At 32.9% G+C, this 14,016-nt stretch overlaps 30 non-coding genes across 30 annotated transcripts; all 30 read left to right on the forward strand.

Moving 5' to 3' along the window:
- The first annotated feature begins 380 nt into the window (after positions 1 to 380).
- On the forward strand, positions 381 to 453 carry Trnak-cuu (transfer RNA lysine (anticodon CUU)). The gene has a single exon. It is a non-coding gene; the product is annotated as a tRNA-Lys (tRNA).
- A 255-nt stretch (positions 454 to 708) lies between these two features.
- Positions 709 to 781, forward strand: Trnak-cuu (transfer RNA lysine (anticodon CUU)). Its single transcript has one exon. It is a non-coding gene; the product is annotated as a tRNA-Lys (tRNA).
- A 918-nt stretch (positions 782 to 1,699) lies between these two features.
- Trnak-cuu (transfer RNA lysine (anticodon CUU)) lies at positions 1,700 to 1,772 on the forward strand. Its single transcript has one exon. It is a non-coding gene; the product is annotated as a tRNA-Lys (tRNA).
- A 254-nt stretch (positions 1,773 to 2,026) lies between these two features.
- Trnak-cuu (transfer RNA lysine (anticodon CUU)) lies at positions 2,027 to 2,099 on the forward strand. The gene has a single exon. It is a non-coding gene; the product is annotated as a tRNA-Lys (tRNA).
- A 591-nt stretch (positions 2,100 to 2,690) lies between these two features.
- Trnak-cuu (transfer RNA lysine (anticodon CUU)) lies at positions 2,691 to 2,763 on the forward strand. Its single transcript has one exon. It is a non-coding gene; the product is annotated as a tRNA-Lys (tRNA).
- A 255-nt stretch (positions 2,764 to 3,018) lies between these two features.
- On the forward strand, positions 3,019 to 3,091 carry Trnak-cuu (transfer RNA lysine (anticodon CUU)). Its single transcript has one exon. It is a non-coding gene; the product is annotated as a tRNA-Lys (tRNA).
- Positions 3,092 to 3,346: 255 nt separating this feature from the next.
- Trnak-cuu (transfer RNA lysine (anticodon CUU)) lies at positions 3,347 to 3,419 on the forward strand. Its single transcript has one exon. It is a non-coding gene; the product is annotated as a tRNA-Lys (tRNA).
- A 261-nt stretch (positions 3,420 to 3,680) lies between these two features.
- On the forward strand, positions 3,681 to 3,753 carry Trnak-cuu (transfer RNA lysine (anticodon CUU)). Its single transcript has one exon. It is a non-coding gene; the product is annotated as a tRNA-Lys (tRNA).
- Positions 3,754 to 4,008: 255 nt separating this feature from the next.
- On the forward strand, positions 4,009 to 4,081 carry Trnak-cuu (transfer RNA lysine (anticodon CUU)). Its single transcript has one exon. It is a non-coding gene; the product is annotated as a tRNA-Lys (tRNA).
- A 438-nt stretch (positions 4,082 to 4,519) lies between these two features.
- Positions 4,520 to 4,592, forward strand: Trnak-cuu (transfer RNA lysine (anticodon CUU)). Its single transcript has one exon. It is a non-coding gene; the product is annotated as a tRNA-Lys (tRNA).
- Positions 4,593 to 4,847: 255 nt separating this feature from the next.
- Trnak-cuu (transfer RNA lysine (anticodon CUU)) lies at positions 4,848 to 4,920 on the forward strand. The gene has a single exon. It is a non-coding gene; the product is annotated as a tRNA-Lys (tRNA).
- A 262-nt stretch (positions 4,921 to 5,182) lies between these two features.
- On the forward strand, positions 5,183 to 5,255 carry Trnak-cuu (transfer RNA lysine (anticodon CUU)). Its single transcript has one exon. It is a non-coding gene; the product is annotated as a tRNA-Lys (tRNA).
- A 671-nt stretch (positions 5,256 to 5,926) lies between these two features.
- Positions 5,927 to 5,999, forward strand: Trnak-cuu (transfer RNA lysine (anticodon CUU)). Its single transcript has one exon. It is a non-coding gene; the product is annotated as a tRNA-Lys (tRNA).
- Positions 6,000 to 6,261: 262 nt separating this feature from the next.
- Trnak-cuu (transfer RNA lysine (anticodon CUU)) lies at positions 6,262 to 6,334 on the forward strand. The gene has a single exon. It is a non-coding gene; the product is annotated as a tRNA-Lys (tRNA).
- Positions 6,335 to 6,917: 583 nt separating this feature from the next.
- On the forward strand, positions 6,918 to 6,990 carry Trnak-cuu (transfer RNA lysine (anticodon CUU)). Its single transcript has one exon. It is a non-coding gene; the product is annotated as a tRNA-Lys (tRNA).
- A 254-nt stretch (positions 6,991 to 7,244) lies between these two features.
- Positions 7,245 to 7,317, forward strand: Trnak-cuu (transfer RNA lysine (anticodon CUU)). The gene has a single exon. It is a non-coding gene; the product is annotated as a tRNA-Lys (tRNA).
- Positions 7,318 to 7,908: 591 nt separating this feature from the next.
- On the forward strand, positions 7,909 to 7,981 carry Trnak-cuu (transfer RNA lysine (anticodon CUU)). Its single transcript has one exon. It is a non-coding gene; the product is annotated as a tRNA-Lys (tRNA).
- Positions 7,982 to 8,236: 255 nt separating this feature from the next.
- Trnak-cuu (transfer RNA lysine (anticodon CUU)) lies at positions 8,237 to 8,309 on the forward strand. The gene has a single exon. It is a non-coding gene; the product is annotated as a tRNA-Lys (tRNA).
- Positions 8,310 to 8,564: 255 nt separating this feature from the next.
- Trnak-cuu (transfer RNA lysine (anticodon CUU)) lies at positions 8,565 to 8,637 on the forward strand. The gene has a single exon. It is a non-coding gene; the product is annotated as a tRNA-Lys (tRNA).
- A 254-nt stretch (positions 8,638 to 8,891) lies between these two features.
- On the forward strand, positions 8,892 to 8,964 carry Trnak-cuu (transfer RNA lysine (anticodon CUU)). Its single transcript has one exon. It is a non-coding gene; the product is annotated as a tRNA-Lys (tRNA).
- A 256-nt stretch (positions 8,965 to 9,220) lies between these two features.
- Positions 9,221 to 9,293, forward strand: Trnak-cuu (transfer RNA lysine (anticodon CUU)). The gene has a single exon. It is a non-coding gene; the product is annotated as a tRNA-Lys (tRNA).
- Positions 9,294 to 9,883: 590 nt separating this feature from the next.
- Trnak-cuu (transfer RNA lysine (anticodon CUU)) lies at positions 9,884 to 9,956 on the forward strand. Its single transcript has one exon. It is a non-coding gene; the product is annotated as a tRNA-Lys (tRNA).
- A 255-nt stretch (positions 9,957 to 10,211) lies between these two features.
- On the forward strand, positions 10,212 to 10,284 carry Trnak-cuu (transfer RNA lysine (anticodon CUU)). The gene has a single exon. It is a non-coding gene; the product is annotated as a tRNA-Lys (tRNA).
- A 590-nt stretch (positions 10,285 to 10,874) lies between these two features.
- On the forward strand, positions 10,875 to 10,947 carry Trnak-cuu (transfer RNA lysine (anticodon CUU)). The gene has a single exon. It is a non-coding gene; the product is annotated as a tRNA-Lys (tRNA).
- A 254-nt stretch (positions 10,948 to 11,201) lies between these two features.
- Positions 11,202 to 11,274, forward strand: Trnak-cuu (transfer RNA lysine (anticodon CUU)). The gene has a single exon. It is a non-coding gene; the product is annotated as a tRNA-Lys (tRNA).
- A 254-nt stretch (positions 11,275 to 11,528) lies between these two features.
- Positions 11,529 to 11,601, forward strand: Trnak-cuu (transfer RNA lysine (anticodon CUU)). Its single transcript has one exon. It is a non-coding gene; the product is annotated as a tRNA-Lys (tRNA).
- Positions 11,602 to 11,863: 262 nt separating this feature from the next.
- Trnak-cuu (transfer RNA lysine (anticodon CUU)) lies at positions 11,864 to 11,936 on the forward strand. The gene has a single exon. It is a non-coding gene; the product is annotated as a tRNA-Lys (tRNA).
- A 262-nt stretch (positions 11,937 to 12,198) lies between these two features.
- Positions 12,199 to 12,271, forward strand: Trnak-cuu (transfer RNA lysine (anticodon CUU)). Its single transcript has one exon. It is a non-coding gene; the product is annotated as a tRNA-Lys (tRNA).
- Positions 12,272 to 13,186: 915 nt separating this feature from the next.
- Trnak-cuu (transfer RNA lysine (anticodon CUU)) lies at positions 13,187 to 13,259 on the forward strand. The gene has a single exon. It is a non-coding gene; the product is annotated as a tRNA-Lys (tRNA).
- A 261-nt stretch (positions 13,260 to 13,520) lies between these two features.
- On the forward strand, positions 13,521 to 13,593 carry Trnak-cuu (transfer RNA lysine (anticodon CUU)). The gene has a single exon. It is a non-coding gene; the product is annotated as a tRNA-Lys (tRNA).
- The last annotated feature ends 423 nt before the right edge of the window (positions 13,594 to 14,016 follow it).

Genomic DNA, 14,016 nt, shown 5'->3' on the forward strand with positions numbered 1-14,016 from the left:
GTTCAATACCTTTAAAAGTATGACCGTTACTTACGACTTGTATAGATTGTAGCGCCCGGCTAGCTCAGTCGGTAGAGCGTTGAACTCTTAATCCAACGGTCGTGGGTTCGTGCCCCACGTTGGGCGTTGTGTTTTTCCCCACGTTATTTAAAATTGTTGTTGAACAGGACAGCAATAGATGATTCACATGAATATCCATATGTATTTCAAATAAAAGCAGAATTGAATTTTAAAACTAATAAATCCTATAGGTAAAGATTAAATTATGTTTTGACATGTTGAATTTGTTTTTATAATTTTCTTTAGAAGAAGATTCGTCAATATAATTGTTCAATACTTTAAAATGTATGACCGTTACTTATGTCATTTATAAACCTAGCGCCCGGCTAGCTCAGTCGGTAGAGCGTTGGACTCTTAATCCAACGGTCGTGGGTTCGAGCCCCACGTTGGGCGTTGTGTTTTTCTCCAAATTATTCAAAATTGTTGTTGAACAATGAACATGACAGCAATGGATGACTCAAATGAATATCAATATGTATCTCAAATAAAATTGTTTATTATTTTAAAATTAATAAATCCTATAAGTAAAGGTAAATTTATGTTTCAACATGTTGAATTTGTTTGAATAATTTTCTTTAGAAGAAGATTCTGCAATATAATTGTTCAATACTTTTAAAAGTATGATTTACGACTTGTATAGACTGTAGCGCCCGGCTAGCTCAGTCGGTAGAGCGTTGGACTCTTAATCCAACGGTCGTGGGTTCGAGCCCCACGTTGGGCGTTGTGTTTTTCTCCAAATTATTTAAAATTGTTGTTGAACAATGAACATGACAGCAATGGATGACTCAAATGAATATCAATATGTATCTCAAATAAAATTTGATTATTATTTAAAAATTAATAAATCCTATAAGTAAAGGTACATTTATGTTTCAACATGTTGAATTTGTTTTAATAATTTTCTTTAGAAGAAGATTCTGCAATATAATTGTTCAATACTTTTAAAAGTATGACCGTTACTTACGACTTGTATAGATTGTAGCGCCCGGCTAGCTCAGTCGGTAGAGCGTTGGACTCTTAATCCAACGGTCGTGGGTTCGAGCCCCACGTTGTGCGTTGTGTTTTTCCCCACGTTATTTAAAATTGTTGTTGAACAGGACAGCAATAGATGATTCACATGAATATCCATATGTATTTCAAATAAAAGCTGAATTGAATTTTAAAATTAATAAATCCTTTAGTTAAAGGTAATTTTATATTTCAACATGTTGAATTTGTTTCAATAATTTTCTTTAGAAGAAGATTCTGCAATATAATTGTTCAATACCTTTAAAAGTATGACCGTTACTTACGACTTGTACAGATAGTAGCGCCCGGCTAGCTCAGTCGGTAGAGCGTTGGACTCTTAATCCAACGGTCTTGGGTTCGAGCCCCACGTTGGGCGTTGTGTTTTTCTCCAAATTATTCAAAATTGTTGTTGAACAATGAACATGACAGCAATGGATGACTCAAATGAATATCAATATGTATCTCAAATAAAATTGCTTATTATTTTAAAATTAATATTTCCTATAAGTAAAGGTAAATTTATGTTTCAACATGTTGAATTTGTTTTAATAATTTTCTTTAGAAGAAGATTCTGCAATATAATTGTTCAATACTTTTAAAAGTATGATTTACGACTTGTATAGACTGTAGCGCCCGGCTAGCTCAGTCGGTAGAGCGTTGGACTCTTAATCCAACGGTCGTGGGTTCGAGCCCCACGTTGGGCGTTGTGTTTTTCCCCACGTTATTTAAAATTGTTGTTGAACAGGTCAGCAATAGATGATTCACATGAATATCAATATGTATTTCAAATAAAAGCTGAATTGAATTTTAAAATTAGTAAATCCTTTAGTTAAAGGTAATATTATATTTCAACATGTTGAATTTGTTTTAATAATTTTCTTTAGAAGAAGATTCGTCAATATAATTGTTCAATACTTTTAAAAGTATGACCGTTACTTATGTCATTTATAGATCTAGCGCCCGGCTAGCTCAGTCGGTAGAGCGTTGGACTCTTAATCCAACGGTCGTGGGTTCGAGCCCCACGTTGGGCGTTGTGTTTATCTCCAAATTATTCAAAATTGTTGTTGAACAATGAACATGACAGCAATGGATGACTCAAATGAATATCAATATGTATCTCAAATAAAATTTGATTATTATTTAAAAGTTCATAAATCCTATAAGTGAAGGTAAATTTATGTTTCAACATGTTGAATTTGTTTTAATAATTTTCTTTAGAAGAAGATTCTGCAATATAATTGTTCAATACTTTTAAAAGTATGATTTACGTCTTGTGTAGACTGTAGTGCCCGGCTAGCTCAGTCGGTAGAGCGTTGGACTCTTAATCCAACGCTCGTGGGTTCGAGCCCCAAGTTGGGCGTTGTGTTTTTCTCCAAATTATTCAAAATTGTTGTTGAACAATGAACATGACAGCAATGGATGACTCAAATGAATATCAATATGTATCTCAAATAAAATTTGATTATTATTTAAAAATTAATAAATCCTATAAGTAAAGGTAAATTTATGTTTCAACTTGTTGAATTTGTTTTAATAATTTTCTTTAGAAGAAGATTCTGCAATATAATGGTTCAATACTTTTAAATGTATGACCGTTACTTACGACTTGTATAGATTGTAGCGCCCGGCTAGCTCAGTCGGTAGAGCGTTGGACTCTTAATCCAACGGTCGTGGGTTCGAGCCCCACGTTGGGCGTTGTGTTTTTCCCCACGTTATTTAAAATTGTTGTTGAACAGGACAGCAATAGATGATTCACATGAATATCCATATGTATTTCAAATAAAAGCTGAATTGAATTTTAAAATTAATAAATCCTTTAGTTAAAGGTAATTTTATATTTCAACATGTTGAATTTGTTTCAATAATTTTCTTTAGAAGAAGATTCTGCAATATAATTGTTCAATACCTTTAAAAGTATGACCGTTACTTACGACTTGTACAGATAGTAGCGCCCTGCTAGCTCAGTCGGTAGAGCGTTGGACTCTTAATCCAACGGTCGTGGGTTCGAGCCCCACGTTGGGCGTTGTGTTTTTCTCCAAATTATTCAAAATTGTTGTTGAACAATGAACATGACAGCAATGGATGACTCAAATGAATATCAATATGTATCTCAAATAAAATTGTTTATTATTTTAAAATTAATAAATCCTATAAGTAAAGGTAAATTTATGTTTCAACATGTTGAATTTGTTTTAATAATTTTCTTTAGAAGAAGATTCTGCAATATAATTGTTCAATACTTTTAAAAGTATGATTTACGTCTTGTGTAGACTGTAGCGCCCGGCTAGCTCAGTCGGTAGAGCGTTGGACTCTTAATCCAACGGTCGTGGGTTCGAGCCCCACGTTGGGCGTTGTGTTTTTCTCCAAATTATTCAAAACTGTTGTTGAACAATGAACATGACAGCAATGGATGACTCAAATGAATATCAATATGTATCTCAAATAAAAATTGATTATTATTTAAAAATTAATAAATCCTATAAGTAAAGGTAATTTTATATTTCAACATGTTGAATTTGTTATAATAATTTTATTTAGAAGAAGATTCGTCAATATAATTGTTCAATAGTTTTAAAAGTATGACGGTTACTTTTGTCCTTTTTAGACCTAGCGCCCGGCTAGCTCAGTCGGTAGAGCGTTGGACTCTTAATCCAACTGTCGTGGGTTCGAGCCCCACGTTGGGCGATCTGTTTTTCCCCACATTTTTTAAAATTGTTTTGGAACAGGACAGCAATAGATGATTCACATGAATATCAATATGTATTTCAAATAAAAGCAGAATTGAATTTTAAAACTAATAAATCCTATAGGTAAAGATTAAATTATGTTTTGACATGTTGAATTTGTTTTAATAATTTTCTTTAGAAGAAGATTCGTCAATATAATTGTTCAATACTTTTAAAAGTATGACCGTTACTTACGACTTGTATAGATTGTAGCGCCCGGCTAGCTCAGTCGGTAGAGCGTTGGACTCTTAATCCAACGGTCGTGGGTTCGAGCCCCACGTTGGGCGTTGTGTTTTTCCCCACGTTATTTAAAATTGTTGTTGAACAGGACAGCAATAGATGATTCACATGAATATCAATATGTATTTCAAATAAAAGCAGAATTGAATTTTAAAACTAATAAATCCTATAGGTAAAGATTAAATTATGTTTTGACATGTTGAATTTGTTTTAATAATTTTCTTTAGAAGAAGATTCGTCAATATAATTGTTCAATACTTTTAAAAGTATGACCGTTACTTATGTCATTTATAGATCTAGCGCCAAGCTAGCTCAGTCGGTAGAGCGTTGATTTTTAAAACTAATAAATCCTATAGGTAAAGATTAAACTATGTTTTGACATGTTGAATTTGTTTTAATAATTTTCTTTAGAAGAAGATTCGTCAATATAATTGTTCAATACTTTTAAAAGTATGACCGTTACTTATGTCATTTATAGATCTAGCGCCCGGCTAGCTCAGTCGGTAGAGCGTTGGACTCTTAATCCAACGGTCGTGGGTTCGAGCCCCACGTTGGGCGTTATGTTTTTCTCCAAATTATTCAAAATTGTTGTTGAACAATGAACATGACAGCAATGGATGACTCAAATGAATATCAATATGTATCTCAAATAAAATTGTTTATTATTTTAAAATTAATAAATCCTATAAGTAAAGGTAAATTGATGTTTCAACATGTTGAATTTGTTTTAATAATTTTCTTTAGAAGAAGATTCTGCAATATAATTGTTCAATACTTTTAAAAGTATGATTTACGTCTTGTGTAGACTGTAGCGCCCGGCTAGCTCAGTCGGTAGAGCGTTGGACTCTTAATCCAACGGTCGTGGGTTCGAGCCCCACATTGGGCGTTGTGTTTTTCTCCAAATTATTCAAAATAGTTGTTGAACAATGAACATGACAGCAATGGATGACTCAAATGAATATCAATATGTATCTCAAATAAAATTTGATTATTATTTAAAAATTAATAAATCCTATAAGTAAAGGTAAATTTATGTTTCAACTTGTTGAATTTGTTTTAATAATTTTCTTTAGAAGAAGATTCTGCAATATAATGGTTCAATACTTTTAAATGTATGACCGTTACTTACGACTTGTATAGATTGTAGCGCCCGGCTAGCTCAGTCGGTAGAGCGTTGGACTCTTAATCCAACGGTCGTGGGTTCGAGCCCCACGTTGGGCGTTGTGTTTTTCCCCACGTTATTTAAAATTGTTGTTGAACAGGACAGCAATAGATGATTCACATGAATATCAATATGTATTTCAAATAAAAGCTGAATTTAATTTTAAAATTAATAAATCCTTTAGTTAAAGGTAATTTTATATTTCAACATGTTGAATTTGTTTCAATAATTTTCTTTAGAAGAAGATTCTGCAATAGAATTGTTCAATACCTTTAAAAGTATGACCGTTACTTATGTCATTTATAGATCTAGCGCCAAGCTAGCTCAGTCGGTAGAGCGTTGATTTTTAAAACTAATAAATCCTATAGGTAAAGATTAAACTACGACTTGTACAGATAGTAGCGCCCGGCTAGCTCAGTCGGTAGAGCGTTGGACTCTTAATCCAACGGTCGTGGATTCGAACCCCACGTTGGGCGATCTGTTTTTCCCCACATTTTTTAAAATTGTTTTGGAACAGGACAGCAATAGATGATTCACATGAATATCAATATGTATTTCAAATAAAAGCAGAATTGAATTTTAAAACTAATAAATCCTATAGGTAAAGATTAAATTATGTTTTGACATGTTGAATTTGTTTTTATAATTTTCTTTAGAAGAAGATTCGTCAATATAATTGTTCAATACTTTTAAATGTATGACCGTTACTTATGTCATTTATAAACCTAGCGCCCGGCTAGCTCAGTCGGTAGAGCGTTGGACTCTTAATCCAACGGTCGTGGGTTCGAGCCCCACGTTGGGCGTTGTGTTTTTCTCCAAATTATTTAAAATTGTTGTTGAACAATGAACATGACAGCAATGGATGACTCAAATGAATATCAATATGTATCTCAAATAAAATTTGATTATTATTTAAAAATTAATAAATCCTATAAGTAAAGGTACATTTATGTTTCAACATGTTGAATTTGTTTTAATAATTTTCTTTAGAAGAAGATTCTGCAATATAATTGTTCAATACTTTTAAAAGTATGACCGTTACTTACGACTTGTATAGATTGTAGCGCCCGGCTAGCTCAGTCGGTAGAGCGTTGAACTCTTAATCCAACGGTCGTGGGTTCGAGCCCCACGTTGGGCGTTGTGTTTTTCCCCACGTTATTTAAAATTGTTGTTGAACAGGACAGCAATAGATGATTCACATGAATATCCATATGTATTTCAAATAAAAGCTGAATTGAATTTTAAAATTAATAAATCCTTTAGTTAAAGGTAATTTTATATTTCAACATGTTGAATTTGTTTCAATAATTTTCTTTAGAAGAAGATTCTGCAATATAATTGTTCAATACCTTTAAAAGTATGACCGTTACTTACGACTTGTACAGATAGTAGCGCCCGGCTAGCTCAGTCGGTAGAGCGTTGGACTCTTAATCCAACGGTCTTGGGTTCGAGCCCCACGTTGGGCGTTGTGTTTTTCTCCAAATTATTCAAAATTGTTGTTGAACAATGAACATGACAGCAATGGATGACTCAAATGAATATCAATATGTATCTCAAATAAAATTGTTTATTATTTTAAAATTAATATTTCCTATAAGTAAAGGTAAATTTATGTTTCAACATGTTGAATTTGTTTTAATAATTTTCTTTAGAAGAAGATTCTGCAATATAATTGTTCAATACTTTTAAAAGTATGATTTACGACTTGTATAGACTGTAGCGCCCGGCTAGCTCAGTCGGTAGAGCGTTGGACTCTTAATCCAACGGTCGTGGGTTCGAGCCCCACGTTGGGCGTTGTGTTTTTCCCCACGTTATTTAAAATTGTTGTTGAACAGGTCAGCAATAGATGATTCACATGAATATCAATATGTATTTCAAATAAAAGCTGAATTGAATTTTAAAATTAGTAAATCCTTTAGTTAAAGGTAATATTATATTTCAACATGTTGAATTTGTTTTAATAATTTTCTTTAGAAGAAGATTCGTCAATATAATTGTTCAATACTTTTAAAAGTATGACCGTTACTTATGTCATTTATAGATCTAGCGCCCGGCTAGCTCAGTCGGTAGAGCGTTGGACTCTTAATCCAACGGTCGTGGGTTCGAGCCCCACGTTGGGCGTTGTGTTTATCTCCAAATTATTCAAAATTGTTGTTGAACAATGAACATGACAGCAATGGATGACTCAAATGAATATCAATATGTATCTCAAATAAAATTTGATTATTATTTAAAAATTCATAAATCCTATCAGTGAAGGTAAATTTATGTTTCAACATGTTGAATTTGTTTTAATAATTTTCTTTAGAAGAAGATTCTGCAATATAATTGTTCAATACTTTTAAAAGTATGATTTACGTCTTGTGTAGACTGTAGTGCCCGGCTAGCTCAGTCGGTAGAGCGTTGGACTCTTAATCCAACGCTCGTGGGTTCGAGCCCCAAGTTGGGCGTTGTGTTTTTCTCCAAATTATTCAAAATTGTTGTTGAACAATGAACATGACAGCAATGGATGACTCAAATGAATATCAATATGTATCTCAAATAAAATTTGATTATTATTTAAAAATTAATAAATCCTATAAGTAAAGGTAAATTTATGTTTCAACTTGTTGAATTTGTTTTAATAATTTTCTTTAGAAGAAGATTCTGCAATATAATGGTTCAATACTTTTAAATGTATGACCGTTACTTACGACTTGTATAGATTGTAGCGCCCGGCTAGCTCAGTCGGTAGAGCGTTGGACTCTTAATCCAACGGTCGTGGGTTCGAGCCCCACGTTGGGCGTTGTGTTTTTCCCCACGTTATTTAAAATTGTTGTTGAACAGGACAGCAATAGATGATTCACATGAATATCCATATGTATTTCAAATAAAAGCTGAATTGAATTTTAAAATTAATAAATCCTTTAGTTAAAGGTAATTTTATATTTCAACATGTTGAATTTGTTTCAATAATTTTCTTTAGAAGAAGATTCTGCAATATAATTGTTCAATACCTTTAAAAGTATGACCGTTACTTACGACTTGTACAGATAGTAGCGCCCTGCTAGCTCAGTCGGTAGAGCGTTGGACTCTTAATCCAACGGTCGTGGGTTCGAGCCCCACGTTGGGCGTTGTGTTTTTCTCCAAATTATTCAAAATTGTTGTTGAACAATGAACATGACAGCAATGGATGACTCAAATGAATATCAATATGTATCTCAAATAAAATTGTTTATTATTTTAAAATTAATAAATCCTATAAGTAAAGGTAAATTTATGTTTCAACATGTTGAATTTGTTTTAATAATTTTCTTTAGAAAAAGATTCTGCAATATAATTGTTCAATACTTTTAAAAGTATGATTTACGACTTGTATAGACTGTAGCGCCCGGCTAGCTCAGTCGGTAGAGCGTTGGACTCTTAATCCAACGGTCGTGGGTTCGAGCCCCACGTTGGGCGTTGTGTTTTTCCCCATGTTATTTAAAATTGTTGTTAAACAGGACAGCAATAGATGATTCACATGAATATCAATATGTATTTCAAATAAAAGCTGAATTGAATTTTAAAAATAGTAAATCCTTTAGTTAAAGGTAATATTATATTTCAACATGTTGAATTTGTTTTAATAATTTTCTTTAGAAGAAGATTCGTCAATATAATTGTTCAATACTTTTAAAAGTATGACCGTTACTTATGTCATTTATAGATCTAGCGCCCGGCTAGCTCAGTCGGTAGAGCGTTGGACTCTTAATCCAACGGTCGTGGGTTCGAGCCCCACGTTGGGCGTTGTGTTTTTCTCCAAATTATTCAAAATTGTTGTTGAACAATGAACATGACATCAATGGATGACTCAAATGAATATCAATATGTATCTCAAATAAAATTTGATTATTATTTAAAAATTCATAAATCCTATAAGTAAAGGTAAATTTATGTTTCAACATGTTGAATTTGTTTTAATAATTTTCTTTAGAAGAAGATTCTGCAATATAATTGTTCAATACTTTTAAAAGTATGATTTACGTCTTGTGTAGACTGTAGCGCCCGGCTAGCTCAGTCGGTAGAGCGTTGGACTCTTAATCCAACGGTCGTGGGTTCGAGCCCCACGTTGGGCGTTGTGTTTTTCTCCAAATTATTCAAAATTGTTGTTGAACAATGAACATGACAGCAATGGATGACTCAAATGAATATCAATATGTATCTCAAATAAAATTTGATTATTATTTAAAAATTAATAAATCCTATAAGTAAAGGTAAATTTATGTTTCAACTTGTTGAATTTGTTTTAATAATTTTCTTTAGAAGAAGATTCTGCAATATAATGGTTCAATACTTTTAAATGTATGACCGTTACTTACGACTTGTATAGATTGTAGCTCCCGGCTAGCTCAGTCGGTAGAGCGTTGGACTCTTAATCCAACGGTCGTGGGTTCGAGCCCCACGTTGGGCGTTGTGTTTTTCCCCACGTTATTTAAAATTGTTGTTGAACAGGACAGCAATAGATGATTCACATGAATATCCATATGTATTTCAAATAAAAGCTGAATTGAATTTTAAAATTAATAAATCCTTTAGTTAAAGGTAATTTTATATTTCAACATGTTGAATTTGTTTCAATAATTTTCTTTAGAAGAAGATTCTGCAATATAATTGTTCAATACCTTTAAAAGTATGACCGTTACTTACGACTTGTACAGATAGTAGCGCCCGGCTAGCTCAGTCGGTAGAGCGTTGGACTCTTAATCCAACGGTCGTGGGTTCGAGCCCCACGTTGGGCGTTGTGTTTTTCTCCAAATTATTCAAAATTGTTGTTGAACAATGAACATGACAGCAATGGATGACTCAAATGAATATCAATATGTATCTCCAATAAAATTGTTTATTATTTTAAAATTAATAAATCCTATAAGTAAAGGTAAATTTATGTTTCAACATGTTGAATTTGTTTTAATAATTTTCTTTAGAAGAAGATTCTGCAATATAATTGTTCAATACTTTTAAAAGTATGATTTACGTCTTGTGTAGACTGTAGCGCCCGGCTAGCTCAGTCGGTAGAGCGTTGGACTCTTAATCCAACGGTCGTGGGTTCGAGCCCCACGTTGGGCGTTGTGTTTTTCTCCAAATTATTCAAAATTGTTGTTGAACAATGAACATGACAGCAATGGATGACTCAAATGAATATCAATATGTATCTCAAATAAAATTTGATTATTATTTAAAAATTAATAAATCCTATAAGTAAAGGTAAATTTATGTTTCAACTTGTTGAATTTGTTTTAATAATTTTCTTTAGAAGAAGATTCTGCAATATAATGGTTCAATACTTTTAAATGTATGACCGTTACTTACGACTTGTATAGATTGTAGCGCCCGGCTAGCTAAGTCGGTAGAGCGTTGGACTCTTAATCCAACGGTCGTGGGTTCGAGCCCCACGTTGGGCGTTGTGTTTTTCCCCATGTTATTTAAAATTGTTGTTGAACAGGACAGCAATAGATGATTCACATGAATAACCATATGTATTTCAAATAAAAGCTGAATTGAATTTTAAAATTAATAAATCCTTTAGTTAAAGGTAATTTTATATTTCAACATGTTGAATTTGTTTCAATAATTTTCTTTAGAAGAAGATTCTGCAATATAATTGTTCAATACCTTTAAAAGTATGACCGTTACTTACGACTTGTACAGATAGTAGCGCCCGGCTAGCTCAGTCGGTAGAGCGTTGGACTCTTAATCCAACGGTCGTGGGTTCGAGCCCCACGTTGGGCGTTGTGTTTTTCCCCACGTTATTTAAAATTGTTGTTGAACAGGACAGCAATAGATGATTCACATGAATATCAATATGTATTTCAAATAAAAGCAGAATTGAATTTTAAAACTAATAAATCCTATAGGTAAAGATTAAATTATGTTTTGACATGTTGAATTTGTTTTAATAATTTTCTTTAGAAGAAGATTCGTCAATATAATTGTTCAATACTTTTAAAAGTATGACCGTTACTTATGTCATTTATAGACCTAGCGCCCGGCTAGCTCAGTCGGTAGAGCGTTGGACTCTTAATCCAACCGTCGTGGGTTCGAGCCCCACGTTGGGCGATCTGTTTTTCCCCACATTTTTTAAAATTGTTTTGGAACAGGACAGCAATAGATGATTCACATGAATATCAATATGTATTTCAAATAAAAGCAGAATTGAATTTTAAAACTAATAAATCCTATAGGTAAAGATTAAATTATGTTTTGACATGTTGAATTTGTTTTAATAATTTTCTTTAGAAGAAGATTCGTCAATATAATTGTTCAATACTTTTAAAAGTATGACCGTTACTTATGTCATTTATAGACCTAGCGCCCGGCTAGCTCAGTCGGTAGAGCGTTGGACTCTTAATCCAACGGTCGTGGGTTCGAGCCCCACGTTGGGCGTTGTGTTTTTCTCCAAATTATTCAAAATTGTTGTTGAACAATGAACATGACAGCAATGGATGACTCAAATGAATATCAATATGTATTTCAAATAAAATTTGATTATTATTTAAAAATTAATAAATCCTATAAGTAAAGGTAAATTTATGTTTCAACATGTTGAATTTGTTTTAATAATTTTCTTTAGAAAAAGATTCTGCAATATAATTGTTCAATACTTTTAAATGTATGACCGTTACTTACGACTTGCATAGATTGTAGCGCCCGGCTAGCTCAGTCGGTAGAGCGTTGGACTCTTAATCCAACGGTCGTGGGTTCGAGCCCCACGCTGGGCGTTGTGTTTTTCTCCAAATTATTCAAAATTGTTGTTGAACAATGAACATGACAGCAATGGATGACTTAAATGAATGTCAATATGTATCTCAAATAAAATTTGATTATTATTTAAAAATTCATAAATCCTATAAGTAAAGGTAAATTTATGTTTCAACATGTTGAATTTGTTTTAATAATTTTCTTTAGAAGAAGATTTTGCAATATAATTGTTCAATACTTTTAAAAGAATGACCGTTACTTACGACTTGTATAGATTGTAGCGCCCGGCTAGCTCAGTCGGTAGAGCGTTGGACTCTTAATCCAACGGTCGTGGGTTCGAGCCCCACGTTGGGCGTTGTGTTTTTCCCCACGTTATTTAAAATTGTTGTTGAACAGGACAGCAATAGATGATTCACATGAATATCAATATGTATTTCAAATAAAAGCAGAATTGAATTTTAAAACTAATAAATCCTATAGGTAAAGATTAAATTATGTTTTGACATGTTGAATTTGTTTTAATAATTTTCTTTAGAAGAAGATTCGTCAATATAATTGTTCAATACTTTTAAAAGTATGACCGTTACTTATGTCATTTATAGACCTAGCGCCCGGCTAGCTCAGTCGGTAGAGCGTTGGACTCTTAATCCAACGCTCGTGGGTTCGAGCCCCACGTTGGGCGTTGTGTTTTTCTCCAAACTATTCAAAATTGTTGTTGAACAATGAACATGACAGCAATGGATGAATCAAATGAATATCAATATGTATCTCAACTAAAATTGTTTATTATTTTAAAATTAATAAATCCTATAAGTAAAGGTAAATTTATGTTTCAACATGTTCAATTTGTTTTAATAATTTTCTTTAGAAGAAGATTCTGCAATATAATTGTTCAATACTTTTAAAAGTATGACCGTTACTTACGACTTGTATAGATTGTAGCGCCCGGCTAGCTCAGTCGGTAGAGCGTTGGACTCTTAATCCAACGGTCGTGGGTTCGAGCACCACGTTGGGCGTTGAGTTTTTCCCCACGTTATTTAAAATTGTTGTTGAACAGGACAGCAATAGATGATTCACATGAATATCAATATGTATTTCAAATAAAAGCAGAATTGAATTTTAAAACTAATAAATCCTATAGGTAAAGATTAAATTATGTTTTGACATGTTGAATTTGTTTTAATAATTTTCTTTAGAAGAAGATTCGTCAATATAATTGTTCAATACTTTTAAAAGTATGACCGTTACTTATGTCATTTATAGACCTAGCGCCCGGCTAGCTCAGTCGGTAGAGCGTTGGACTCTTAATCCAACGGTCGTGGGTTCGAGCCCCACGTTGGGCGTTGTGTTTTTCTCCAAATTATTCAAAATTGTTGTTGAACAATGAACATGACAGCAATGGATGACTCAAATGAATATCAATATGTATCTCAAATAAAATTGTTTATTATTTTAAAATTAATAAATCCTATAAGTAAAGGTAAATTTATGTTTCAACATGTTGAATTTGTTTTAATAATTTTCTTTAGAAGAAGATTCTGCAATATAATTGTTCAATACTTTTAAAAGTATGACCAGTACTTACGACTTGTATAGATTGTAGCGCCCGGCTAGCTCAGTCGGTAGAGCGTTGGACTCTTAATCCAACGGTCGTGGGTTCGAGCCCCACGTTGGGCGTTGTGTTTTTCCCCACGTTATTTAAAATTGTTGTTGAACAGGACAGCAATAGATGATTCACATGAATATCAATATGTATTTCAAATAAAAGCAGAATTGAATTTTAAAACTAATAAATCCTATAGGTAAAGATTAAATTATGTTTTGACATGTTGAATTTGTTTTAATAATTTTCTTTAGAAGAAGATTCGTCAATATAATTGTTCAATACTTTTAAAAGTATGACCGTTACTTATGTCATTTATAGACCTAGCGCCCGGCTAGCTCAGTCGGTAGAGCGTTGGACTCTTAATCCAACGCTCGTGGGTTCGAGCCCCACGTTGGGCGTTGTGTTTTTCTCCAAACTATTCAAAATTGTTGTTGAACAATGAACATGACAGCAATGGATGACTCAAATGAATATCAATATGTATCTCAACTAAA

Source organism: Ascidiella aspersa, chromosome 6 (genome assembly GCF_963924565.1).
Source record: "Ascidiella aspersa chromosome 6, kaAscAspe10.2, whole genome shotgun sequence".
Taxonomy (NCBI): domain Eukaryota; kingdom Metazoa; phylum Chordata; class Ascidiacea; order Phlebobranchia; family Ascidiidae; genus Ascidiella; species Ascidiella aspersa.